Source organism: Protopterus annectens, chromosome 8.part0 (genome assembly GCF_019279795.1).
Source record: "Protopterus annectens isolate FY-2018-M chromosome 8.part0, PAN1.0, whole genome shotgun sequence".
Taxonomy (NCBI): Eukaryota; Metazoa; Chordata; order Ceratodontiformes; family Protopteridae; genus Protopterus; species Protopterus annectens.
The window spans coordinates 1431464659-1431491737 of record NC_056741.1 but is presented as its reverse complement, the minus strand read 5'-3'; the positions used below and the strand labels follow the sequence as shown (position 1 = coordinate 1431491737).

Here is a 27079-nt window from a genome sequence, read left to right as displayed (position 1 = left end):
TTCTAGTCCTTGTGCCTGGTTCCAAGCAAAGAATCTCTTCCATTTTTCTGCATAAGATTCTCTGGTGCTGGGCCTCCTGGCTTACAAAATGACATCCATAACTGCTTTAGAGAGAGGTGAGTTCTGAGTGGCTATATTATTCGCCAAGCAGCCAGATTTAAGGTTCTGAGTTGGCTGTGCAGGATCTGATTGTTTTGTTGTGTCAGCAGATGAGGAATTTGAGGTAAAGTCCAGGCTGATCCTTGAGACAAGCTCTTTAGGATTGGGTACCAGTGCTGGCGTGGCCAGTCTGGGGCAATCAGAATAATTTTTGACTTCTCTTGTCTGACTTTTAGGAGTACCTTGGGGAGTAGAGGCAGTGGTGGATAGGCACAAACTGTTAGGCTTTTCCAGCTGAATGATAGAGCATCCACCTTCCATGCTTGTGAGTGATAAGTCCTTGTGCAGAATCTCTGTAGTTGGCAGTTGTGAGGGGAGGCAAATAGATCTATGCCTGGGCATCCCCATTTCTGTGTTATCATGCTGAAGACTTGTGGATCTAGTTTCCACTAGTGAGCGTCCATGATGTTTCTGCTTAGGTCGTCTGCCAGAGTATTTTTCTTTCCTGGCAGGAATTGTGCCTGCAGATGTACTTGACAGGCCAGTGCTGTGTTCCACAAAGTCGTGGCTTGCCTGCAGAGGGGGTATGAATGTGTGCCCCTTTGCTTGTTTATGTACCACATGACTGTGGTATTGTCCATCTTTAGTAATAGATGTCCTGAATGTAGCAGATCCTTGAAGGCTGTCAGGGCATTCTGTACAGCTAGCATCTCTTTTTGATTGATATGAAGATGCATTTGGTCTGTGGGCCACATGCCCTGTATGCATTTTCCCGCCATGTGTGCTCCCCAGGCATAATCCAATGCATCTGTTGTTAGTGTCTGCCTGGCTGTGGGTAGAGTGAAGGGCTGTCCCTTGTTGTGGTGACAGGCCAGTGCCCACCATCGAAACTCCTGTTGCAGGCAGGGAATGAGTGTAATTATTGTTTCCAGGCTGTGGCAATGTTGAGTCCAAACACTTTTTAGACACCATTGTAGCTTCCTCATATGCAGTCTTGCATATGGAATTAGCAGGATGCAAGATGCCATGAAGCCCAAAGCCTGCAGAATTTTTCTTGCAGGTAGCTGGGTCTTTGTTGCCATCATTTGAAAATAATGAGTCAGTTGCCTTTGTCTGGCGTGAGATAAGCCATCTGGGCAGTGGTATTTAAGCTTGCACCCAGGAATATTATCTCTTGAGAGGGCACTAGTTTTGATTTATTTTCGTTTACTGTGTACCCTAGGCAAATTAGTAATCTTTTTACAATCGCCAGATGCTTTAGTAGAATGTCCTTGCTGTCTTGCTTGAATAAGGCAATCGTCCAAGTAGGGATATATTTGAATTCCTTTTTGCCTGCAAAATGCAATTACTGGAGCCAGGCATTTTGTCTGCAAAATGCAATTACTGGAGCCAGGCATTTTGTGAAGACCCTGGGCGCAGTAGATAAGCCAAAGGGCAGTGCAGAGAATTGATAATGTATTGAGCCAGCTATGAATCTGAGGTATCTTCTGCAAGATTGTCTGATTGGGACATGCAGGTATGCCTCTTTCAGGTCCAAAGTAACTAGCCAAGCCTTCTTGCCCAGCATGGGTAAAAGTTCGTGTAGTGTCAACATTCTGAATTTTGGAACGTCCATGAAAGTATTTAGAGTAGACAGGTCCAGTATTGGTCTCCAAGCTTTGTCCTTTCTGGGTACCAAGAAAAGTCTTGAGTAAAATCCTTGTCCTTGCTCTTGCTGTGGTACTTTTTGAATAGTCCTCGTGTTCACGAGAGCAGAAATTTGTCTTTGTGCCTCTGCCCATTGATTGTGTGGCAGGTCTGGCATACCTTTTGGCCTTGGAAGGGTGTGAAAGTGGAACCTGTAACCCTGGGAAACACTATTTAGTACTCATTTGTCTTGGGTAATTTTGAGCCAATTTTGTGAGAAAAATACAAGTTTTCCCCCTAAGGATGCCTGCAAGAGGTAAGTGCTTGGCATTGGTAGAGGGAAGTCATTGGGACTGTTTCCTATAGGGTTGAGATTTGTCTTCTCTGCCTCTGGGGGCAGGAGCACCCATTGCTTAGGTCTGTATGTGCCTTGTGGCTGAGATCTGCCTCTTGGGTGTCTGTATCTGCCTCTTTGTGGCCTATCTGACACTGGAAAGTACCAATTTTTTGAAGGCCAGTTCCTGCTAAATCTGGGTGGCTCAACCTGTAAGAAAGCCTTTACTGTCTGCATTGATTTTGCTTTATCCTCCATTTTCTTTAACACTTTTTCTGCCTTAACACCAAACAAAGTATCATGCTGTAATGGAGCATCCAACAATTTTGCTTTAACATGATCAGGTAAACTTTGTTCCTTTAACCAAGCATGCCTTCAAATGACAGAAAGTACAGTTTTGTACCTACCATAAATGTAGATGTTCGAGGATCCACATTGCTGCAGTCATAACCTGTGGGTAGTCCACTGTCCTCGGTCAGCCCGAATACCAAAGAGCTAGGCTGGCGTCGGTCATTGTCGCCCAGAGCTGACGTCAGTACGTAGTAGTACTTAAGCGCATGACCGACGTCATATCCTCAGTCTTTCTTGCCCCAGATGTCAGAAGGCCTAAAAATGAAAGGCCAGAGCCAAAATAGTAAATACCCAACAACCACCAGTGAGGAAATAATGAGTATCCCAAAAGGAAACACAGCAACCACAAACTATAGAGGGGAAGGAGGGAGGGAAAATAGGACTGCAGCAATGTGGATCCTCGAACATCTACATTTATGGTAGGTACAAAACTGTACTATGTTCTTCGTCTCACATTGCTGCAGTCATAACCTGTGGGTAGAATCCCAAAGCAAAGGAAAAGGGAGGCTGGCAAACTAAAAAGCATTAGGAGCTGCTAACATGCCCTGTAAAACTGCAGTGGCAAACCCAGCCCTGGACTTGGAATAAAGAGGGAGATGGTAATGCTTAGTAAAAGTGTGTACTGAACTCCAAGTAGCTGCCTCCAAAATATCCTTAGTAGCTAGCCCCCTCAAAAAGGCAGTAGATGTGGCAGTAGCCCTAGTTGAATGAGGTCTGATCCCAGCAGGAACATTCTTCCCATGATGAGAATAACAAAAAGCAATACAGTGACCAATCCACTTAGAAATAGTTTGCTTTGAAACAGCTTGTCCTTGTGAACCCAAAGCAAAAGAAATAAATAACTGTTGAGTCTGCCTGAACTCTTTAGTTCTGCTCAAATAATAACGTAGCTGCCTGTGGATGTCCAAAGAATGCAAGACTTTTTCCCCCTTATTTTGGGGATCAGCATAAAAAGTAGGCAAATGAATAGACTGGTTCAAGGCCACATTAGAAATCACTTTAGGCATAAAAGTAGGGTTAGTGCAAAGAAACTCTATCCTTATGGAATATCAGAAAGGGTTCAACTGCCATGAGTGCCTGCAATTCAGATACCCTCCTAGCAGAAGTAATGGCCAACAAAAAAGCAGTCTTCCAAGACAAAAACTTCAACTCAGACGTAGCTGCATGTTCAAAAGGAGGTAAAGTAAGCTTCTCCAACACAAAATTGAGATCCCAGGAAGGAGTAGGAGCTCTACGTGGGGGTCTTATATTTTTTGCCCCTCTAAGAAATTGTTTAAACAAAGGGTGAGAAAATAAAGGAGGGTCACAATCATAGTGAGCAGAAATGGCTGCAGCATGAACCTTCACAGAAGAAAATGACAAACCCTTGTCCAGTAATTCAGTAAGGTACTGTAGTGCAAAACTCAAATTAGGTACTGAAACATCAAAGCCCTTTGCTGTGCTCCAAAGAAAAAATCTCCTCCATTTATCAGCATAAACTTTCCGAGTACTAGGCTGCCTGGCTTCCAAAATGACATCTAAAACCTGTTGAGGAAGCTGAGACCCCACCGGCTCTAAAACAGAATACGCCAGGCTGTTAGATGCAGGGACTGCACCCTGACATTGAGAAAATGATTGTTTGACTGGGATAACAAGTGAGGAATCTGTGGCAAAGGCCAAGGGGGCTCCTGAATTAAACTCCTCAGCAGAGGATACCAATGATGACGTGGCCAATCTGGTGCTATTAGAATCATGCAAGGCTTGTCCCGCCTGACTTTCAAGAGTACCTTGGGAAGAAGAGGCAGAGGGGGGAAAGCATAGACGTGAAGGTTGTTCCAACTGAAAGATAGAGCATCCACTTTCCAAGCTTTTGGGTGAAACATCTTTGTGCAAAATTTTGGCAGTTGGTGGAGATCCACAATTTGTCTGCTCAATACATCTGCTAGGGAGTTCTGTGCTCCTGGCAGAAACCGTGCTTGAAGATTGATGTGCAAACTCAGAGCAGTCTCCCACAATAGCATTGCTTGTCTGCAAAGAGGGTAAGAATGGGTTCCCCCCTGCTTGTTGATGTACCACATGACTGTTGTGTTGTCTGTCCGAATCAACACCTGTCCCGGCTGAAGTAGGTCCTTGAAGGCCATCAAGGCAAATTGGACTGCTAACATCTCCTTCATGTTGATATGCAAATGTAGTAGTTTGGGAGGCCACGTGTCTTGTATCCATTTCCCATTGAAGTGTGCTCCCCAAGCCAAGTCCGAGGCATCCGTCGTTATGATCTGACTCGCCTCTGGTCGGGTCACAGAGAGTCCCCTGTTTAGGTGACATTCCTGAGCCCACCACAAGAATTCCTTCTGGATGCAAGGTATTATCCGAATGACAGTGTCCAAACCGTGGCAGTGTTGAGTCCATACACTTTTGAGATACCATTGTAGCTTCCTCATATGCAGTTTGGCATTGGAAGTACTAGAATGCAAGATGCCATGAACCTCAAGGCTTGAAGGACTGTCCTTGCAGTCAGCCTGGACATTACTGATAACTGCTGGAAGTATAGATGAAGAGTTCTTTGTTTGTCCGGGGTCAGAAATGCCATCTGAGAAGCTGTATTCAGTCTCACACCCAGAAAGCACATGTCCTGAGAGGGCACTAGACTGGACTTTATTTCGTTCACAGAATACCCTAGGCACCTTAAAACTGCCATTACATACTGGAGATGTTGTAGTAACTTTGTCTTGAGCAAGAATCAGGCAATCGTCCAGATAAGGATAAATTTGTATTCCCCTCTGTCTGAAGAAAGCAATTACAGGAGCCAGAACTTTTGTGAACACCCTGGGCGCAGTAGATAAACCAAAGGGCAATGCAGAGAACTGATAATGAGAAGTACCAGCCCGAAATCTCAGGAATCTCCTGCAGCTGGGCCTGATAGGGATGTGAAGATAGGCCTCTGAGATCCAGGGTTACCATCCAGTGATCTTTGCCTAGCACAGGCAGAAGTTGTTGTAATGTTAACATCTTGAACTTTGGAATGTCTAGGTAGGTATTGAGAATGGACAAATCCAGAATTGGCCTCCAAGTGTTTCCTTTCTTTGGCACTAGGAATAGACGGGAATAAAATCCTAGGCCTACTTCTGACGGAGGGACCACCTGAATTGCCCCCATCTGCAAAAGCAAAGAAAGTTGCTCCTGAGCCTCCAGCCTTTGCTGAGGAGGCACATCCGGCATGCCTTTGAAAGGAGGAAAAGTGTGAAAATAAAACTTGTAACCTTGATTTATTATTTCCAACACCCATTTGTCCTGGGTGACCAAATGCCAGTTTTGTTTGAAAAGTCCCAACTTTCCTCCTAGAGGAGCTGCCAGAAAAGAAGGGTCTGGCAGCTGAAGATACAGGTCATTGGGTCTGTTTACGAAAAGGCTGACCCCTGCCCTCACCAGAAGACTGTGCAGGAGAACTCCAAGTCCTAGGTCTGAAAGAACCCTGAGCGTGAGCCCTGCATCTACCACGTCTAGACCTGCCCTTAGACTGATAATCCGAAGAAGGGTAGGACCATCCTCTAGCAGGCCAATTCCTACTAAACTTAGGGGGCTGCACCTGCAAAAAATCCTTGACCGTCTGCATAGACTTAGCCTTATCTTCCATCTTTTTCAAAACTGACTCCACAGGAGTACCAAAAAGAACTTCAGATTGAAGAGGAGCATCCAAAATCCGAGCCTTAACATGCTCTGACAAATTTTGATCCTTAAGCCAGGCATGTCTACGAATAACTGAACCTGTAGCAGCCACCCTGGATGAAGCCTGAAGAGCATCGAAACCACACTGCAAAGAATGTTTGCCAACTTGATCTGATGCATGAACCAACTCCTGCAGCTCCTTACACTCTATACCCTCAGATAAAGCATCCACCTTAGATTTCAATTGGCCTAACAAAAAGTTCTGATACTTCAGCATATGAAATTGGCAATTCAAAGCCCTCATAGCTAACGTAGAGGAGGTGTACACTTTTTTCCCCCACCTATCTAACGCTTTAGAATCTTTATCCAAAGGAACTGGATTCTTAGCCACAGAAGCCCTGACACCCTTCGGACCTTGAATAATAGTTTCCGGATCAGCTCTAGGACTCTTGTACAAATACTTATGTGTTTCTGGAACTCTGTAATATCTGTCTGGCTTGACAGGGGCAGGGGGCAAAGAATCAGAATTAAGGGAAGCTTCAGAAAAAACATCCTGAACAACATCTAAGACAGGGGGAATAGCCAAGGGCCTATGTTGTGGCAAAAACAAAAATTCCCTAAGCCTTTTCCGAGAATCTGAAAAATCCTGACCTTCCCACTTGAAATGTTCCCTCATGGAATGTAAAGTTTCAGAAAAGGAAAAATCCTCTGGAGGAGAAGCAGAAGGACAGGAATCCTCTGCATCCGAATCTGAATAGGGAGGGAAATCCTGAATTTCTTCAGCTGAGGAATCAGAGTAGTCTGAAGAATGCTCCATTCCCTCTAAATCTGCCTCCACCCTAGGCCTCTTCTCTGGGGGGGGCATAGAACCCCTGATCAAAGTAATCAAGTCCTCTGCCATTTTCAACATATGCTTTTTAGGAACAGGGGCTGGAGAGCTAGAACTATGGCCAGGGCCAGCAAGACAAGGTTTGGCCTTAGCATGGCCTTTAGCCACTGAAGTAGAAGGCCTAATAACCTTTTGTAAAGATGGAACTACAGATACCAGAGAAGCACCCTCAGCCTGGCCTAACTCCTGAGAGGCCAACTCCTGCAAAAGTAAAGGTTCCCCCTGGGATTCAGCCGAACCCTCGGCAGGATCCACAGTTTCAACCGGAGGTTTCATAGAACCGGCGTCCGCAACGGACGACTCATCCGGTTTAGACCTCAAAGATTTATCTTTACGCTTTTTAGCGGTAGCGGGTGTCGGAGGATCCGACGGCATGTTATGGTTACACCGTTTACCGAAAACAAGCCTGGCACAGTCTAATCTTCGTTTAATGGTGCGCTTATTAAATCTAGCACAAAAGCGACACCCGACTACGTCGTGTTCAGGCCCCAAGCAAGGAATACAGAGAGAATGATAATCCCTATGAGGTATCTGTTTCCCACAAGAAATACAATTATTAACTTTTTCTGACATCCGGATAACTGAGGCAAGAAAAGACAAAAATTTCCCCAACGGGGTACTTAGCCCAACTTGGTCTTCGGTCTGAAACTCGAAAAATGAAAATTTCAGAACGCCGAACGGCACTTGCAAACGCTGCTTCTGCTTCGGACCACGCGGCAAGAAAGACTGAGGATATGACGTCGGTCATGCGCTTAAGTACTACTACGTACTGACGTCAGCTCTGGGCGACAATGACCGACGCCAGCCTAGCTCTTTGGTATTCGGGCCGACCGAGGACAGCGGACTACCCACAGGTTATGACTGCAGCAATGTGAGACGAAGAACATCCTGTAATTGCGGCTCTGCAAGAAGCCTCTAATGAATCAAAACCACAGTGCAAAGTATGCTTTCCCACTTGTTCAGCTGCATGCAACAAATCCTGCATTTCCTTATTTTCAGTACATTCTGAGCTTGTAAGCATTTTCTGTGTGAGCAAAGACATCAGATATTGTTGGTATTTAAGCATGTGAAACTGACAGTTTAAAGCCCTTAGAGCTAAAGTAGCAGAGGTGTAGACTTTTTCCCCCATCTCTCCAGTGCTCTTGAATCCCTATCAGAGGGAACAGGATTTTTTTCAGTGGAAGCCTTGACCCCTTTGGGACCCTGTGAAATTGTTTCTGGGTCAGCAGCAGAGTTTTTATAAAGAAATTTATGTGAATCTGGGACCCTGTAGTACCCATCTGGCTTAACTGGTGCAGGGGGTAAAGAATCAGGAGACAAACTGGATTCAGAGAAAACATCATCAACAATATCTAGCACAGGGGGAATAGCAAGGGGCCTGTGCTGAGGCAATAAAAGAAAACTTCTGAGCCTTTTCTTGGATTCAGAATAATCTTGGCTCTCCCAGTGGAAATGTTCCCTCATGGTGTGCAGGGTTTCCCCAAAAGAATAATCCTCAGGAGGAGAGGCTGAAGGGATAGATTCTTCAGCATCAGAATCCTCATAGGGAGGAAGAGAATATCCCTGTTCTGAAGAGGAATCAGAGGAAATAGAAACCTGGTCAGAGGAATCATAGTCAGAATCTTGCCTAGGCCTTTTATCAAGAGGGGGATGGGAACCCCTGATCAGAGTAATTAGGTCCTCGGCCATTTTAAGCATCTGTTTCTTGGGCATGGATGACTGTCCAGGTGAATGCTGAACTTGTTTCTTTGTCTTTATAGGTGTTTTAGACTTTGTCTTGGCTGCTGACGTAGTCCTGATAGTAAGCTGTGTAGGTCTGAAAACACCCTCAGAAGCCGATGCCTGCTCAGCGGCTCCGGACCCATCTGAGGGAATAGTTTCCGTAGGCCCAATACCTTGAGTTTCCAGAGGCCTAGATATCTCCATGTGGGAGTCAGAGGTGGCCTGTGGCTCTAAGGTAGCGGGTGTCAGGGGCTGCGAAAGCACCTCACTGAGAACCGGTGAACCGGTGACTGGCCTAGAAGAGGCTTCGTCGTCTGTTTTGGACCTTGGATGCCTGTCCTTTTCTTTGTCCTTGTGTTTTTTATGAATTCCGGTCGTCGGTTGTTCCGACGGTATTATATAATTAAACCTGCGCCAAAGTAATGTAAAGCAAAAAACAAACAGACGCTTAATAGTTCGTTGGTTGAATCTAGCGCAAAACCGACAACTAGCAACGTCGTGGTTGGGGCCTAGGCAAGGAATACAGTAAAAGTGAAAATCCTTATGAGGTATTTGCTTCCCACAAGAAATACAATTGTTAACTTTTACTGACATCGGTCTGGAGCAAGAAAACGTTTCCCCAACGGGGTACTTAGCTTTATTGAAGACTTTGGTTCTGAAATTAAATTTTGAAAATCTCAGGAGTCGGCTGACCAGCACTTGCGAACTGCTTTTGTTTCGGGCACCGCGCGGCAAGAAAGACTGAAGAAATTGTCGTCGGCTGCATCTTTTATACCCCTGGCGCACTGACATCAGGGAAGAGGTGAGCAACCGACGCCGGACCAAGACTTTGGAATTCAGGCCGACTGCGGTTAGCCTGCCAGCAGGATAACCCAAGTGTAATGACTGCAACAGTGAAACACGATGAACATCACTGGCTAATCATTTAAATTTGCTTCAGATGACAACTTTGGAAGGAAAGGAAGATTTGTTCTCACTGACAGACTGTCTTTTTGGAAAATGGGAAAAGATGGTCTGCATAAGAATGCTTGTAATTCAGAAATTTGTTTAGCAGATGTAACTGCAATTAGAAAAACCCTTTTCCCAGAAAAATACTTGAGAGCTGCTGATGTTGCTGGTTAAAAGGGCTTCTAAATTAATGACCGAAGCATAATTATGACATTCCATGGTGGAACTGGCTCCCTAAATCAGAGGTCTCAGCAAGAAAGCTCCTTTGAGGAAAGTTTTAGCGATTCTAAGAGAAGCAGTGGAAGTGTCATAATGCCCTTGGAAAACTCGAAATAGCAGCCATTTGTACTTTAGTGGTAGAAAAACTAGATCCTTGGTGAAAAAGTACTGCACAAAACCCAATATCAATGGAAGGTGAGCAGAAAAGGGGTCCCAGTTCCTTCAATGAGGCCCAGATAGAAAATTTTCTCCACTTTTAAAAATCTTTTAGATAGATTGTTTTTGTGAATTATGTGAACTACCCAGAAAGGAAAGCCTGGCATTTCTTGCTGTTTTTAAAACTGGAGAAACCATGCAGTTAATTTTAGGGCTTGCAAATCCGGTAGAGGCATATCAGATGGGTGACTCAGAAGATCTGGACTGGGATCCAGCACTCAGGGCAGTAGCAAATGCTGAAGTGAAACCAAACTTGCCGGGGAAATGAGGATTACCTAAGTCTTGAACCTTGTGGCTTTCTGAATGAATTTTGTCAGAAGGATTACTGATGAGAAGGCACAGAGACGACCCAGGGGCCAGTTGTGGACTAGCACATTTTTCGGTAACTGTCCCTGCAGAGGGATGAGGGCACAGTGACTTTTATACTTGTTATTTAGGTAGGAGGCAAAAAGATTGCAGCAAGGTTGGCCCCAGCATCTGACAATCTCCACTGCCACTGTCTGACTGAGATACCACTTGAGAGGTAATAGGCTCAACCTGTTCAGTTTGTCCGCTAGTACATTTGCTACCCCAGACATGTGCATTGCTATCAGAAAACAATAGGAAGACCTCACCCACTGCCATACTCTCATGGACTCCTGGCAAAATGTATACAATCTTGTTGCCCCTCATTTGTTGATGTACCATACTAGTGACATACTGTCTATCTTGAAGGATATCACACCCTCGGGTAGGTAAACCTGAAAGGACTGCAAAGCTATGAAGACCGGTCACACCTCCAATATACGGATTTTAAAGTTGGCCTCTACAAGTTACTAAGTACCTTGAACAGAGTCTTCCCCTCGAAATACCCCCCACGGGAAGTGTCCATAGTTACTGTGGCCCGCGGACTTGGTGGACAAAAGGGTCTCCCTTCTGTAACTGACGGAGAGGTTATCCACCCCTTTATATGATCTCTGCAGACTTGAGTGAGATGAATTTTGCCATGGAGGGGTTGAAGACTCTGACCACCAAACAGAGAATACTGTAACAATCGCATGTGGTATCTCACTAGTAGAACTAAAGTGATGGTACAGGCCAGCAGATCTAATTACCTGAGAAGCCACCAATCTTACGGACAGCCCTCTTGCTTCTGGGAGTTTGGCAATTTGTAGAACTGTGCTGATATGACATCCTATAAATTCTATCTGCTGAGTATGGAAACAGTTGACATTTTGCATGATTCACTGTGATCCCAAACAGGTCTGTAAGGCTGAGTAGTAGTGCTGCTTGTTGTAACAGTAGAACCCTGGAAATAACAGTTAGGAGCCAATCATCTAGATATGGGAGCCAATCGTCTAGATATGGGAAGTCCTGGATTCCCTTGCAGTGAAAGATGAGCTACTACCACTGCTTTAATCATCAACACCCAGGAGCTGTGGTGAGATTGAATGGCAGTGCTCTGAATGAAAAATGACTGGCCCCCAGCCAGAAACAGAGAAATCTCCTGGATTGCCTCCATATCCTTATACGATAGTAGGCATCCTGGAGACCTACAGATCACATTCAATTCTCCTTTCCTCAAAAGAGGTAGTATGGACTGTACAGTTACCATCCAGAACTTCAACAGTATCATAAATTGATTGATATGGCTGAGGTCCAATACTGACCTGAGGACCCTGTTTTTTTGGAACTAAGAACCTGGAACAGACTCTGGATTCTAACTGGTCTGGGGAGATCCGTTAGAGGAGTCTTTCTACCAATTTTGAAACTTCTGTTGCTGCACATTCCAACTGTTCAGGTGGGATGTCAATATTCTTATCCCCTCTTTGGAGGATACCAAAAGGGAATGGTGTAACCTCTTAGGATTCGTGGGAGTTGAGGATAATCACAAGTATTTTGCCAGGCTTGTGGTTGGTGTAAGGTTAAGTGGCTCCTTGACCACCTCCAGAGAGCAGCAGGTGGGTAACATTTTAGGTGCACCAATAGGATTTCTCTGTGAAAAGTTCACAGAAACCCTAATTATATGTTCTGCCTCTGGGATGGCATCCATTCCAGTTACCTCCTTTTCTGCCTTTGGGGGGGGGTCTGTTTCTAGGACGGTCTTGGTGAAATCCCTGCAATTTTTTTGGACCACATTTTCTTACATCCCTTTGATTAGGGGAGGTAAAAGGCAGAACAAAGAAGAAAAGGAGAAGATTTTACCAAAAAACAAGCACTTAACTACTTCTGCAGCACAGATCATGATGCGGACATGAAGCACAGCAAACAAGATCTAAAGGGAGGCAGGAGCATTTTGGGTAAGGAGAGCAGCTTTGAGCATGAATCAGATGCTGGATATGCGGCAGAGTCGGATCAGAGATGGATGTGGGAACGCACAGGTTGAAAACCAAATGAAATCAACTTCAGATCTTTTAGTTCAAATACAGTGGAATCATCAAAAGTGACATTGGCGAAGGATGCCTTGAAGCTTTATGCAAAATTGCGTTGCCACATTCAGGCATGGCAACACATGGCAATGCCTGTGCCAGCTACTCTTGTTGTACAACAGGTGCATGGCTACATAAGAGGCAGATTTGTAGGGTAGACATGCTGAAATGTCAGCTAAAGGCAAGTTACCCTAGAGGGACTTGGAAATCTTCTTAGTCAAGTCCCTCTGAACATAAGTTAAGTGTGCCAGGTAGTTTGGCACTCTGAATGCAAAGGTCGCTGAAGCATATGCCCGTTTCCCCAGTCTGTTAAATGCCTTTGAGTCCTTGTTAGGAAGATGGACAGAACTCTCCTCAGACAGTTCTTCGTGACTGCCACTGCTGCCACCATGGCATCTACTAGGGTCCTTTCATCCAGTGCTTTCTATCTTTTTGGGCAACTAAGATCTTCTTTTTTTTTTTTTTTTTTGGGGGGGGGGGTTGGCTCTATAATGTCAGTGTCCTTCCATACCTCTGATTTATAAGGACATCTGGAGGGGGAACCAACCAGGACACAGATGAGCCAGTCATCCTGGATGGGTGACTCAAGATCTGGACTGGGGATCCAGCACCCAGGGCAGTAGCAAATGGGGCCAAAGGAAGTGAAACCAAACCTGCAGGGGCCAGCTTTGAGAAAGAGATGCATCTGAGGAAAGAGTTTCAGTATACCAATCCCCCCCTTTCTGCTTCATTAATTTCAGGATATCTCAAAAGGTAACGTCTTCCAAGGGGATCTAGGGGATCCTTCACCTTCATCCAAATCTGTCTTCAGTGACAGACTCAGGAGAGGAGTCTACGTGCTTCCTTTTGCATGTCTGTTTCCTGGGAACATTCCTCTGGGGTCAGACTCAAACTGGGAACACGAATGCCTAGCAGTCCCAAAATGTATGTGTTCTGACTGTCCCTGTTTGCTGGAAGTAGAGGTACAAGGTACAGAGGTTTCACTTGGTGTCCAGATGGATCCAAACTCTGTGTACGCACCTGCTTTCTTGGCCTAGCCAAAGCCCTTTCCCCAGCCACAAAAGCAGATGGCACAAGTGGAGCCAAGGAAGTATTCCTTGTGTCAAAGGACTCTGAAGCTCTCCCAGTTTCAATAGATGTTGGCTCAGATGATGACCCTGGACTCAAGCTCTTGAGTGCCAAGACCCTGACAAGAAAACACATCTCCAAGAACCTTTAAGTCTACTTCACTATTGGGAACTTGACATAGACGCTTCACCTCTACGACTTGTCTAATCAGACATCAGAGTCGACACAGTAAGGGATGTAGTCAACACTGAAGTTCCCTGCCCTGCTGAATCTGAATGAGGTGTGCCAGAGGAGTTTGGGCACACGGGAACCAGTTCTAAAAACTGAAACAGTATTGGAGAAATATGCAATGAGGGTAATGGGCCTGTACCTGGACCTCCCTTCGGGGACCATGCCAGGAGAACTCCTATTTGGATTTTTTCCCCAAGAATTTCCTCATCATTTGGTTGACATCCATTTACATGAGACTCTACTGGATCAGACAGACCTGGACAATGATGCTACAGAATACCTGAAAGGGCAGTTGTCTAGTAAAATGGGTGAATGGAGCTGAGGGTTCACCAGTTCCAGAGGAAATGGAGTTTGATGAGAGGGAGACTGGACCAGACTAATGGGTGAATCAGACTGCCTTGATGTTTTGGGTACTGGACCCAATGGATCACTCAAATCCCAGGACCTTTTCCTTGATTTTTTTTTTTTTAGTCTTTTTTTCTTCCAATTTTAACTTCCTTTCCTCGGACTTTCTATCTGAAGACTTACCCTTTTCTCTGTGCTTTAAACTTATCCTTCTCTTTTCTTTTCTCTGTCCTGCTGCTGGGAGAAGTTGAGCTGGTCCTTATTTAGAAGACACAACTAAAGCAAGAGAGACTGTCTGTGGGGGAAGAAAGCATTTTATAACTAGTTTTTCCTCTCCTACCCTGAACAGCTCTAGAACAAAAGGAAACACAAATGTCACAATTTGCCTGTAAATTGGCAGCGCCTAAGCAGTAAACACAGAGTGTGGACCTTGGTGAGGGATCTTGTGTCCACAGGCTGAATACTTTTTAAAACTGGAAGATTTGTCTGACAAAAAAACACTACTATTCAAACTATTAACTACACAGCAATCCAGCGTTATCCAAAAACACACAATATGAAAAACCATCAGAAAACTATTAACTCCCAATGATCTTAATGAGAAGTAATCTTTATGAGGTATTTGTTTTCCACACGATATACAATTATTAACTTTTTCTGACATCGGAGGAGCAAGAAAAAAGTTTCCCCAACGGGGTACTTAGCTTAAGAAGAGAAGTTGAAAACTTCGGACTGAAGTTAATCAAAGCACGTTGTTCTGAATGCGCCAACCAACGACTTGCGAGCTGCTTTCCACCGCACAGCAAAAAAGACTGGGGAAGATGGCGTCGGCTGTCAGCTTTGTACCTCTGCGCTTTGACGTCAGGGTACTTGCTGGAACAGCCGACGCCGGACCCAGACTTTGGGATTCTGGCCGACCTCGGGCTGCCTGTCGGCAGGAACACCCTACAGTTATGACTGCAACAGTGAAACACGAAGAACATCTATCTAGAAAGACACATACAAGGCCATGTCAAACCCAGAGCTGTTGGACATGCTACACTTAAAGAAATCCCAATCCCTCAGAGCCACACGCTCCAGGGATCTAAACCTTGTCATCACAATAAACAAAACATGCTGGCGGGATAGGTTCCTGACCCAGAGACTCCCCAGACTCTGGAATAGATTGCCCATACATGTCAAGCAGAGTGCCTCTTTGGTCCTCTTCAAAATAAACCTTGACGATTGGATGGGAGAAAGGAAATTTACCCCGGGGATCACGTCAGTCTCCCAGCTAGACAGGGGTCCAGGGAAGTAAATAGTGTGGGAAGAAATGGCCAGGGAATTGTTGTGGCTAGGCTTGTATAGGCCCTAGGGCTGATAGTCTAGTACCAACCTATGAACCCTTTCCTGTGGCAGGTCAGATACAGATTTGCGGTGTCCAGGACTGTTTGTGAGCTCCTAAGCCCCCCCCCCCTTAACTGGGGTTAAACTATTTCTGGTGCCATAAAGTCTGTTTTTCAAAATTTCCCTTGCAACTAGCCAGCTTTTTAGTTTTAGCACTCATCTGTTTCTTTGATCTCAGCACTTGTTCAGAAGTCATTGTAAGCACTAAATAAGTTACAAATTACTACAGCACTCAACTTTCCTCACTTGTCTAGAGGAAAAACGGTTTTAGTACTTATTTATTTATTTATTTTACATTTGTTGACCGGTCTAGTCTAACTGGATACATATCCATTTTCAGTAGAGGCCCGGGTAGAAAAGCTCCACAAAACTTATAAGATATATGGAGAAACATATTAAGAAACATACGAGAATACATACATAGATACAAATACATACATGCATACAAGCATATAAAATAATAAAAAAACATATCAAATCCGAGATACAAATAAAGAAAACTGACATTAGCAGAATGTTACATCCTTTAGGTAACAAATTTAAAAAAAAAAAACAGTTTTCAAAGTTAGTCATGGCTAATACTAGTCATGACTAGCATGATAAGTCAATTAGTAATAAAGGTTAGTATTTAGTAAAAATGTACGATAGTATTCGATACTGTGAGGTCAGAGAGTTAATCAGGATTGGTACAAGAACATAACCAGTGGTTAGTGAAGAAAAGTCTTGGGTTAGTTTTAAATAGTTGAAGAGAGGTCTGAGCAGTTAGGTCATGTAGTAAAAGATTCCATATTTTACCCACAGAGTTAGAAAATAAAGAGTCACCAGCTGAGTTTTTTGATAGGGTAGTGAGGATCAATAATTTGTTTGAGGAGCATAGATTCTTCAGGTTCTTATATGGCATTATGAGGGTGGAAAAAATTGGGGTGCTATTGGGTTGATGTAGGGCTTTGTGAGCTATAGTGAATTGGTTAAATTGTAGTTGGTGGGGGAGTTCAAGCCAACCTAGTTGTTTAAGGTTCTGACAGTGATGAGTTATATAGGGAGAGTTTGTCATAAATCTGGCTATGTTGTTATATGATTTAGAGAGTTTGTTGAGGTTATTTTTGGAAAGATTAGTAAATATGAGGGAAGCGTATAATAGGGTAGAGATTAAGTGAGTTCTGGCTATTGTGGTTCTTGGCTTCTAGAGTAAGGAAAGTTTTGAATAGGGATCTGAGTTTTCTGTTAATAGTCTTAATAGTATTATTTATGTGTGTGTCAAAATTTAGTTGGTTATCAATAGTAATACCTAGATGTTTAGTGGTGGGGTCTTGGGGAAATGATGGTACCATTGCTGGATATGAGTGTGAAATGTAGAGGGGTGGAGAAGTAGGAGGGTGTGAAGAGCAGAAGTTTGTTTTTTTTGGGGTTGAGGAGAAGACAGTGATTAGAAAACCATTTTTCTATTGTGCTAAAAGCTTTTTGTGTAAGAGTATGAAGTTCGTTTTGGGATGTACCTGAACAGATGATAGTGGAGTCATCTGCGTATTGAATGCAGGTAGAGAGTGGGGTAGAAAGATGAAGGTCGTTTATGAAAATTGTAAACAGCAGAGGATCTAATATGGGAGCCTTGGGGGACACCTAGGGAGGTTGGAAGGAGGTCAGAAAGATGGTTTTGCCAGAGAACTGCCTGTTGTCTGTTTTCAAGGTAGGATGTAAACCAGTTCATGGCAGGAGTGTCAAGTGAGAGGGACTTCAGTAGGTGGAGGAGAAGTTGGTGATTAACCATGTCGAAGGCTTTTGATAGGTCGACAAAGAAAGCACAGGAAAGGTGATTTTTATTGCGATTATTGTTGATACAGTTAATAAAGGATAACAAAGCTGTGGTGGTATTATGAAATGGTCGGAAGCCGTGCTGACAGTTTGCTAGGAGATTGTGGTGGAGTAGGTGGTTTAGTAGTTGTTTGTGGATACACTTCTCCATTATTTTAGCAAGAGGCGAGAGTAGGGCTATGGTGCGAAAGTTGGAGAACTCAATGGAGTTGCCACCTTTATGGAGAGGAATAATGTATGAGATTTTCCAGATAGATGGTATTGTGCCTTCTTTTATGGTTCTATTGATTAATAAGGAGATGGGATAGGCAATAGCTTTGGCTCCTATCTGGAGGAATTCTGCAGGTAGTTTGTCAGCTGAGGGGGTAGAGGCTTTTAATTTTTGGAGTAGGGAACAGATATAGGAGGTAGGTATAGGTTCAAGGTGGAATAATGGGGGAAGTGTGGAGTTGGAATCGGAGAGTTTAGAGGTATCAGGGGTTAGATAATTAGCTAGATTTAGTATAGAGGTGGTAAAGAAAGAGTTAAAGTCATTTGCTGTTTGTGTAGGGTTATCAGGGTTGGAGCCTAATGGAGAAGGTGTGGGTGATTTGCCTGGTGATAGTTTGTCAATTGAAGCCCAAAATCTTTGCGGTTGTTTAAGGGATGATTGCTGTAATTTGATGAAGAAGTTCTTTTTTATCTTGTAGAATTGCTTTTTTTGTTATGTTTCTTAGTTGCCTAAAGGTTTGGTGTTCGGAACTATTCTTTGTGTAATGCCATTTTGCCCATGATTTGTTTCTGTTATGGGTTAGTTTCCTAGTATGATTTGAGAGCCATGAAGCTGGTTTAGTTTTGATTCGTATAGAGCGGGTTGGGGCATGATTGTCGAGGATTGTTAGGAAAGTGTTATTGAAGTAGTTAACTGCTTCGTTTATAGGGAGAAATTTAAGAGGTGACCAGTTACAGTGCTTAAGATCGTTTTGAAATAGGTTGGGGTCAAAATGTTTTTTGGATCTGGTCGTTCTAATGGTTGTTGGGATAGTAAGATTTATTTTATGTCTGATAATATATATTAGAGAGTGGTCACTGAGGTTGTCTGGGGGGGTTCTTGTTGTATATTTTTGATGTGGGCTATTTGTAAGTATCCAATCCAGGATGCTTTTTTTATTATTATGATTATTTGTTCTGGTAGGGGAGTTGATAGCTTGTGAGTAACCATACAGGTCGATAAGGGTGGGTGAATCGGAGTGAGTACAAGAGTTCCAGTCTATGTTAAAGTCACCTAGGATTATGGTTTCCTGCAGTAGGTGTGTAGAAAGCCTGTTTAATATGTCCTCTAGTACACTTTGATTGTTACCTGGGGGAATATAAGAGCAGATGATGTTTATGGATTTGCTGGAGTTGAGCTGTAGTTTTGATATAATTACTTCTGCGCTATTGTTTGTGGGAAGGTTGGTTTCTATGATACTAATTTGTAGTCCTGATTTGTAGAGAATTGCTACCCCACTGCCTTTTTTGTTTGTGCAGTCGTTTCGAAGGATGCTATAACCTGGGGGGATGATTTCATTATCTTTTATTGTGGGTTTAAGCCAGGTTTCTGATAAGCAGAGGATATCAAACTGATGAATATCTAGAAGGGCATGAACCTGAGGTATTTTGTTGCAGATACTACGTATATTTAGATGGGCTATAGAGAGAGATTTGGAGGGTTTGTTAGCAGGGGAGGGTGTTGAGTAATATTGGTTATAGCTTGTGGTGAGTAGGGAGAATGTCTCCATCTATTAAGGAGTGGGGTGATATAAAGTTCTTGAATTGTATAAGTTTCCAATGGTAGTTGAGTGATTTTCTAATATTTAGAATGGAGTATTTGATGTGCGTTGCTCGATGATATTTAGGAAGAAGGTAACTAGGTGTATAAGTGATATTAAAAAAACATGTAAGGGAGTTATGTATGGTTAAGAGAGTGTGTTTGGTAGGGATGGTGAGATTAGATAGGGGGTGATCTTCGAGGGAGGTTAAGAGGTAGGTAGTAGTTATAGTAATAGATAACAGGGAGAATAGCAGTAGGAAATGGGAATGGAAAGACATAGCTAAGGAGTATATGGTGGATAATTAGAGGGGTAGGAATAATGAGTAGAGGGAGATATATAGGAAAGTGTAGACAAGTATTACTGGGAGGAGTTAAGTTCTAGGGGAAGTAAGGATGTGGTCTGTATGGTTAGTGAATGGGGGTGGGTATGGCCAGGGGTAGGAAGTGTGATTGGATTATTCTATTGGGGGTGTGGTTATGGGTGTAGAAGTTTAGCTACAATGGGGCCGGGTGAGATTTGGGGGCAGGGTAGGGGGGCGGAGTGAGCCCGGAGGGCGAACGGAGCTGGCAGAGACACCAGAGTAGTTTGTCAGGATGACAATCAGTAAGGAAAGAAGATATGCAGGTAAGTCTGCGAGTAATACAGTATGGGGAAACGTTATGGTGTTGGGAGAGGTATATGTGTATGGGGAGTAAAGAGTGAATAAAGATGGATAAGTTCAGGGGGAGAGGAAGATTTAGTCAGTTGGTAGTAAGGGAAGAGCAGGTGAGAAAGGATAGGTTTACAGGGGCTAATGTAGGGCGCCACCTGGTGGACAGTCTCTGGATTACAGTAACAATGATTTCCTAAAAGTGTGTAAGGCCAGGGAGGGAGGGAGGGGGGAGGATGAGATTACCACGATATAGAGATGGTATGGACCAAAGGAACAGTTAATTTAGAGTGAAAAAAAGCCAGATGAGGGGGGGGGGTTGGCTGCTGGCAGGCCTAACTAAGAGGCTATCCTCACTGTAAAGAAAAAATCACTTTAAGTTTAATACAGATTGTTTATAAGTTATAGCATGACGTACTTCTTAACCATCTCAAACAGAGTAAGGTCCCCCAAGGAGCTGGAGGGCTAACACATAGGACAGATTATATTTCTTGGGCGTCCAATTGGATATATTCAGGTCAGCAGGTAGGGAGGTGTAGCAAACAGAAGGTTCTTAACTGTCTTAAACAGAGTAAGGTCCCCCAAGGAGCTGGAGGGCTAACACATAGGACAGATTAATAAATAAGCATCTATTTAGGCACACTGATGTTCCACTCACCAGGCTAAACAAGGAAAAAGTTACTGTCAGCTGCCTGTCAGGTGCCAGGATCCGCCACATAATGCACGCACTCAGGTCACTCCACAAGTACAAATATGACTCTGTCATTGTCCATGTTGGTGTGAATGACCTGAGACGTACCTCCCTGGACTACATGAAGAGGGACATGGAGGAGCTCTCTGATCTTGTAGCCCAGGCCGGTATGACCCTGGCCCTGAGTAGCATCCTGCAATCACCCAGAATGACACCACAGTACAAGGACAAAATGACTGACTTTAACAATTGGCTAAGCTTCTGATGTCATTCTAAGGGAATCCAGTATCTGTCTGCCTGGGATGACATGATCGACAGACCACGCTGCTTTGCCAGAGATGGCCTGCACCTGTCGCCCTTGGGATTCCAGATACTGGCAAAGGCTCTTGCCACCCCTATAGTGCCTTTTTTAGGCAAGGTTCAAATGACAAATTCACCACTGTAACAGGTACAAGCAAGCAAAATCTGAGGGTAATGCTACTCAATGCTAGAAATCTAAACCTCAAAATGCATTCACTCGAGGCATTCCATATTCATTAAGGTTATCCACATCTCCAAGCTAGTTGCTCAGCATAATGCATCCGAGATTATCCAAGTTCAACTAACTCTGGGCAAAACTGCAATCCAGATTGTAGCTTGCTACAGACCCCCCACCATTTCCCAGGATTCCCACTCCTCTTTTCTTGATACACTGGAAAATATTAAGGTACAACCAAACACTCTAATAATGGGTGATTTCAACTACCCTACCATTAACTGGGAAAACTACTTGTGTAGCAACTCTTTTGCTCAACATTTTCTGGAAATCATCAAATCCAATGCTTTTGATCAACTTATCTACACCCCCACCAGAGGCAGCAATATCCTAGACCTGGTCATCACCAACATGGGTGACCAGTGTTCCACACCAGAGGTCAGCTCCTCGTTGGTCAGATCCAACCACAGGCTAATCACCCTAGACATCCACATCCCACTCCCACCCCCCATTAGGAAAACAACCGTAAAAAATTTCTCCAAAGCCAACTTCACGCTTCTTAAGACAGAAGTGGCAAACTTCATGACACCCATCCAGATGGACAATAGAGGTATGACTGCTGAATCCTACACAAATGCACTTTATAAGCACTTACACGAGTGCATGGATCGTGCTATCCCTAACAGAACCAAGATGCTATCCTACAAAAAAAAGGAAGACAATCTGGTGGTCTTCTGCCATAAACAAACTCTACAACAGAAGAAAGAAACTCTTGCAAAAAAGAGTAAAATCCCATGATTGGAGGAACTCCCTGGTCAGCCTCAGTAAGAAGCTGAGATCCCTCATAAAATCCTCCAAAGCTAGTTATGAAAACAAAATTGCCACTGATTCTAAAGACAACCACAAAGCATTCTATAGCTATGTCAAAAATCTCAATGGCAACACTCAGACCTGCTCTGAGTTACAGCACAATGATACTAAATATACAGAACCAACTTATATTGCCAACATCCTGGCAGATAGGTTCAGTGCTCTCACCCCCTAAAGGGCCCATCTTTATACCAGAAAAATGCAAAGTTCCTGTAATCACAGCTGCACAGGTAAAAACTTCACTCTCCAAAGCCAAGAACACAGCATCCATGGGACCTGACAACATCCCAGGCTGCCTTCTACATGAATTACAGAATGAACTGGCACCCCACCCAAGTACCATGTTCAATCATAGCCTCACCTCAAGCTTTGTGCCCATTGAATGGCGCACCGCGACAATTATCCCACTCCACAAAGGGGGGGGGGCCATAACAGACCCTGGGAACTACTGCCCCATTAGCCTGACGAGCCTCGTCTTCAAGACCATGGAACGTATCATCATGGAACTCATAAACAAAGACATTGGAGATCTCCAAACCTTGGACCCCACACAGTTTGGGTTTGTAAAAGGCAGATCATATCTCCTAAACCTGATAGACTTCTTTGAAGTAGTCACCACAGCCATAGATGAGGGTAAGGTGGTTCACACAGCCTATCTAGATCTCGCCAAGGCGTTTGACACCATCCCCCACTCTGGAATTATAGATAAACTCACTAAACTAGGTATAAATCCCTATGTCACAAAAATGGGTTGCCAACTGGCTTACTGAAAGAACCCACACTGTGAAAGTAGCAGACTCCAAATCAGACTTCAGACCAGTGACAAGTGAAGTACCACAGGGTTCAGTCCTGGGTCCTCTCCTGTTTGGTATCTACTTCTCTGAAGTACAGGCCAACACAGAAGGTCTTTGGCTAACTAAATTCGCAGATGACTGCAAACTAGGAGCCATAATTGAAACTCCTAACGATGTGGACATCCTACAAAAGGGCCTCACTGAGACAGATGCCTGGTGTCAAAGACATGGTCTCAAGCTCAATGCCAAAAAGTGCATTGTCATCCGCTTTGGTAAAAATTCTGTACCCATGAACTACCACATAGGCGGTAGTCTACTTAACACCGAAAGTGTGATAAGAGACCTTGGGACACAGGGAGACAGTAGTCTCTCCTTTGATAATCACATCGCGAAAGTGGTCAGGAAATCCTTCTATGTGGCACACCTCATCACAAAAGGTTTCTCATCCACAAAAAAAGAGGTCATTGTTCCCCTCATCACTCATTAGACCCATTATAGAGTACAACGCCCCTTTGTTATGTACCTCACAAGACATCTACAACAACTGGAAAGGCTGCAAAAATACCTCACAAAGAGGATTACTGGCCTCAAACAGATGCCTTACGCAGACCGTCTCAAAAAACTCCAGCTTTACTCAGTCACATATCACCTACTCAGAGGTGATCTCTGCCTAACATACAAAGCTATGTCAAACCCAGAGCTGATGGACATGCTCCACTTAAAGAAATCCCAATCCCTCCGAGCTACACGCTCTAGGGACCTAAACCTTGTCACCACAATAAACAGAACATGCTGGAGGGATAGATTCCTGTCCCAGAGACTTCCCATACTCTGGAGCAGACTACCTATCTATGTCAAACAGAGCTCCTCATTAGCACTCTTCAAGAAAAATCTTGATGATTGGATGGGTAATAGGAAATTCACCCCGGGGATCACTTCTGTGGTTCTGCTTGACAGGGGCACAGGAAAATAATTTTCTTGGGTGGCAAAAGCTAGGGTACATTTTTGGCTAGGCTTGTATAGGCCCTAGGGCCAGTAGCCTAGTACCTACCTATGAACCTATTAAAATCCTTAAGCAGTCTAAAATTCTAACAACTAATACTACAAATCGTAAAGGAAGGAGTCAGAAAAGGGAAAAATATTCCAACAGGTCTTGCACTTGTGAAATATTGAGACAGCTCTTGGGCACGTGTCTAGATGAAACAGGCAGCAAATGAGATCTGAGGTAAATTCGGTAGATGATGGGAATTATGACTAAGGACAGAGTCACAACCTCAAACCCAAAGCTCTGGAAGAAGATGCATATGTCATATCACACCAGATCAGACAACCCAAACACGGAACCAGACGAAAATAGACAACAGATCAGCAGAATAGCCACTGGTCTTGATGTACCCAAACCAAAAATGTCACTATCTTTTTGAGCCTCAGATGCTTCTCTGCCTTCCCATTTTAAGAAATCCTTCATTTTGAGTTTCACCAAGAAGATCTCATTAAATGGGAGTCAGAAAAGATATCATCAGTATCAGGATTATAACCCAGAGGGAAAGACATCTGGGAGGAGTAATATATTTCTTCACCTTCTCTTTAATTTCAGTATTCAACCTCAGACTGATAGCAGTATCCTCACTATTACCAAAAGGGAGGTCCATTACCTGGTTGTATGGACTGTTCTATTTTCAAGAGACACTACACCAGACTGTACCCATTGTTCGTAGAAATGAGGGTGGCAATGGTAGAAAGTACAGAAATGCAAGTTACACTTGCCATAAGAGTAGATGTTCAAATTCATCACTGCTGTAGTAGGCTTTGGTTACGTGGGTTTTATTTTGCCTAGGATACAAATCATCGGGCAGCTTCACAAAGCTCTTGCTGCCCCCACACTGACCCTCTAAACTGCTGATTGGCTAGTTCCTTGGAGGGAAATCAGCAGTCAGTGTGTAAACAATTTCAGGTCATTCTTGACCATACAGAGAAAATAAATTACTCATCCCGGGCCTCTCTCACTAATCAATTAAGTACAGTTGTGTATACCTACCATAAATGTAGATGTTCGAGTGTCTTCACTGTTGCAGTCATAACTGTTGGGTACTCCTGCCGGCAGGCAGCCCAAGGTCGGCCATAATATCAAAGTCTGGGTCCGGCGTCGGCTGTATCAGCTAGTACCCTGACATCAGAGCGCATGGGTATAAAGCTGACAGCCGACGCCATCTTCTCCAGCCTTTCTTGCCCCTGATGTCAGAAGCCCCCATAAAACCAAAAGGTGTCCCAAGGGAAACACAAATACACAAGAAAGGTAGTGGAAAAGGAAACACAGAAAGCAAATAGAAACAAGAAGGGTCTGGAGGGAGGGAAACACCGACTGCAACAGTGAAGACACTCGAACATCTACATTTATGGTAGGTATACACAACTTACTATGTTCTTCGTGTTTCACTGTTGCAGTCATAACTGTAGGGTAGAATCCCAAAGCTGAGAACACGGGAGGAGGTTATGAAGAAGAAGGAGCAGCTAGAAGACCCTGCAGGACAGCAGAGGCAAAGCCTGCCCTGGACTTAGAGTACAAAGGGAGGTTATAGTGCTTGGAAAAAGTATGCACAGAGCTCCAAGTGGCAGCCTCCAGAATGTCCTTGGTAGGAACTCCTCTGAGAAAGGCTGCTGAAGTGGCAGCTGCTCTAGTAGAATGAGTCCTGACGGTACCTGGAATCTGTTTTCCATAAAGAGAGTAACAATATCTTATTCCATGAGCAATCCATTTGGAAATAGTTTGCTTAGAAATAGCTTTACCTAGAGAACTGGAAGCAAATGAGATAAGCAATTGATCTGATTTTCTGAAAATAGAAGTTATGTCCTTACCATAACGTTCCATGTGGAGTGTTCATCTCGCCTTTGTTCTTACACATGGGTTCGGAGCCGATCCTCGGCTCCGTGTCGGCCGGTTGCAAGCTCTGCATCGAGAAGAAGCTCGAGACAATCTAATACCCACAATCCCCCTCTGCCTTTACCTCAGATCTAGTTTGCAAGCAAACCAGTCTCTAGAGGGCACACTCATGCTTACATCACATATGCACAGAACTAAGAGTCTATATATATATATATATATATATATATATATATATATATATATAGACACATACACATATATATACATGCCAACTATGTACACAACAACTGCAAAGCAGAAGCAGAATGCCCCAGGCCAGGCACCAAAACTGAACGTTCTTCCTAAGGGCGGGAGGGTGGGAATGTAAGAACAAAGGCGAGATGAACACTCCACATGGAACGTTATGGTAAGGACATAACTTCTATATGTGATAGTGTTCAATCTCGCCGTTTGTTCTTACACATGGGTAGCGTCCTAGCTCCTTGTTCCTGAGGAACTCACGGAAGGGCGTTCTTGAGCACAGTGGAACCAAAGGTTGCCCTGTCCCTAGAAACCTTGTCTACCTTATAATGAGAAATGAATGTATGTGGCTTAGACCAAGTAGCAGCTGCACAAATAGCGTCTAGTGGTAGGCGGGCTGCATGAGCCAGGGATGTAGACACTGACCTTGTGGAATGTCCTTTGGGTTTGTGCAAAGAGTTTGATTTGAAGAATCATAGACATAGATTATACAATCCGTTAACCACTTAGAAAGAGTTCTTTTGGTAACCGATAATCCTTTCCTGTTGTCAGCAAAGGCCACAAAAAGTTGATCAGTTTTCCTGTGACCTTTTGTTCTATCCAAGTAAAATCTTAGCTGTCTGTGAACATCTAATTTGTGCAACATATACTCCATTTTGTTGGAGTGATTCTTGAAGAAGGTGGGTAATTCAATGGACTGATTAATATTGTTAATAGAACAAACTTTAGGGAGGAAGGATGAATTAGTTTGAAGAGAAACTCTGTCAGAGTGGAAGATCAGATAAGGGTGCTTGATGGAGAGAGCTTGAAGTTCAGATACTCGCCTAGCGGATGTAATGGCTACCAAAAAGAGTCTTCCAAGACAAAAATTTTAATGGGCAAGAGGAGGCTGGTTCAAAGGGGGGCAACATTAATTTAGATAACAACAAGTTTAGACTCCAAGGTGACGTAGGAGATCTAATTGGTGGTCTAATATGAAAAACTCCTTTTAAAAAGGCTTTACAAAGTCTGTGGGCCATAACAGGAGCCCCACATTCTTCCACATGGAAATTAGAGATGGCAGCCAATTGAACTCTTAGTGTGGCAGGAGAAGCACCCTGATGGAACAAGTCCGTTAAAAACTCTAATATCTTATTCAAAGGAGCTATAAAAGGATCCACTTGCTGTGTATTCGCCCAGAATACAAATCGCTTCCATTTACTAGAATATGTTTTAGTAGTGGAAGCTTTATGAGAAGCCACCAATATATTCTGAACTGCGCGCGAAAGAAGATCAGACCTGGCTAAGTTGCGAATTGGAGCAGCCAAGCTGCTAGATGGAGGGACAAGAGCGCGGGATGGGGAGCCCCTGACGAGTGAGTCAATAGATCTGGCTCTGGGTCCAG

The 27079-nt window shown here is 43.8% G+C and overlaps 1 protein-coding gene across 1 annotated transcript in view; it reads right to left on the bottom strand.

Annotated features, from left to right (window-relative positions):
- The window catches only part of SORL1 (sortilin related receptor 1), a 5131225-nt gene that overhangs the window by 4824180 nt on the left and 279966 nt on the right, over positions 1-27079 (bottom strand). The gene's annotated exons all lie outside the window — the stretch shown is intronic.